Raw genomic sequence first — 2,150 nt, 5'->3', positions numbered from 1 at the left:
TACTTGTTTTAAACTGAATAAAGATTTTTAATCTGAAACTGATATGTGATAGACCATAAAGAAAATAGGTATTTTCTAAACTAGATTGAACAAGTAATGTTTGTTACTAGCCAAGGATTCCTCAAGTCGCCTTTGAAAGTCTATTGCGCTCAGGAACAATTGTTCCAGATTATCTTTTTCAGATAAGGCTCAAATCAGTGTGTAGTAAAATATGACAGTAGAATATTATCCTAATGCTCCATGAACGTATAGTGCTACTTCTAACTCTATGTTATCCTTTTACAAGGCATGATACATTGGAATATGGAAGCCAGAAATCAAACAATGACCACAGAATTCACTCTGTTGGGACTGACAGATAATCCTGTATTAATGGCGCCTCTATTTACATTCTTTTTAGTGATTTATATACTCACAGTGATGGGAAATATTGTCATCATTTTATTAACTAAAATGGCTCCCCGCTTGCACACACCGATGTACTTTTTTCTGGCCACCTGTCATTTGTGGATCTATGCTTCTCCTCTGATATTGCCCCTAAAATGCTGGTTGACCTACTTCGCAAAAGGAAGAGGATTTCCATCACCGGGTGTGTGGCCCAGCTTTTCCTTTTTTGCACCTGTGGCACCGCAGAGGTATTGGTACTGGCTGTCATGGCTTATGATCGCTATGTAGCGGTATGTCAGCCACTTCACTATGCAACTATCATGAGCAAGACTCGTTGCTTGTGCCTCATAATTGCAGTGAATACTGCAGCAATCACACATTCATTGATCGAGACAGGTTCTACTTTCCGACTCTCCTTTTGTAAATGGGAAATTGATCATTTCTGTTGTGATGTTCCTCCATTGCTCAAGATGGCATGCACAGACACGTTTGCCAATGAGATAGTAATTTTTGTAATTACTGGGTTTCTTGTAAATGCTCCCCTTTTCGCAATTCTATTCTTCTATGTCTCAGTTATCTTGACCATCTTCCGGATTAACTCCTTGGTGGGGAGACATCAAGTTTTCTCCACATGCGCCTCTCATTTCACATGCGTGACCATGTACTTTGGAACCATCTTCTTCACTTACCTCCGACCCTCATCCAGCTATTCTCTGGATCAAGACAAAGTTATTACCCTTTTCTACACTGTGATTATCCCCTTGCTGAATCCATTTATCTGCAGCCTGCGGAACAATGAGGTGAAGGAGGCTCTGAGGACTATCAGGATGTGAAAAGTGACAAAGGGATGAGAACTGCAACTGTTGCCCTGGTACTCACTGATCAGTCAACAGATATTTGCAATTGAAATACATGCAGCATACCCGAAAAGGTGATGTAAAATATGATGTGCAGGTATAGATTTCATCCAAATTAACCTTACTGCTATTTTGTAATTGAATTCACGTTAGTAATCACTCAGTATTATTGGCTCTGATACTGACCATGCCTAACATATTTCTGCATATCACAGGGGGTTTGTTTCGAGTTGTGACCTTCATTTGCCTGAGTAATGCACCCAGGAACTTCTTGCATTGGATTAGTTCAATTTGACTACTAAGACTACTACACCTGCATAGGTTTGTAAAATGAAAAAAAAAACAGCATGAAATCTAGGTACCCTTTTGTGAACTCTTGCCAGATATAATTAGTAGTAAATAGAAGTAAATAAAAGTACTTTGTAAAGAGCACTATTATTTTTAGATTGTTTTTTTGCTGTTGTAGGCTTTATATACCATTCCATTGCTCAATTCAAGCTTCTGTCTGAGAAGGTAAGTCTAGAAGAGTTGTAAATTATTGCTTTAAAACCTAACAAGGAAGGAAATTAAACAACTGGGTACTGTCCTTTGTTTTCTGGGAAAGCATGTGCTGTAAAGGAAGTCTCCTCTGGATCTCTTGGTGGAAATTCACTGGGGATTAGTATCAATGGAAAATCCATGCTACTGAGATATAGAAGAAAAAAGTGACTTTTATTTAATATTACTCTACCACTCCTGGATGCAATTGAAAACAAGCACTGGAAAAGCCAATATGGATTTAGTTTGCAGATAGTATTTTTGGTTTTGTCAATGCTTATTTTGTTTTGTGTTAGCAAAATAGTATTGTTGTTGAAACAGCTGGCCCGCATCAATTTGAAAAGAATCGCTCAAAGCAAAAATATATTT

The 2,150-nt window shown here is 38.0% G+C and overlaps 1 pseudogene; it reads left to right on the top strand.

The window, feature by feature from the left end:
* Nucleotides 1-324: 324 nt before the first annotated feature.
* On the top strand, nt 325-1,220 carry LOC138287125 (olfactory receptor 5AP2-like; annotated as a pseudogene).
* The last annotated feature ends 930 nt before the right edge of the window (nt 1,221-2,150 follow it).

The sequence above is a fragment of the Pleurodeles waltl genome, chromosome 4_1 (assembly GCF_031143425.1).
Source record: "Pleurodeles waltl isolate 20211129_DDA chromosome 4_1, aPleWal1.hap1.20221129, whole genome shotgun sequence".
NCBI lineage: Eukaryota > Metazoa > Chordata > Amphibia > Caudata > Salamandridae > Pleurodeles > Pleurodeles waltl.
The sequence above is the reverse complement of the archived record's forward strand: the minus strand, read 5'-3'. Positions and strand labels throughout refer to the sequence as shown.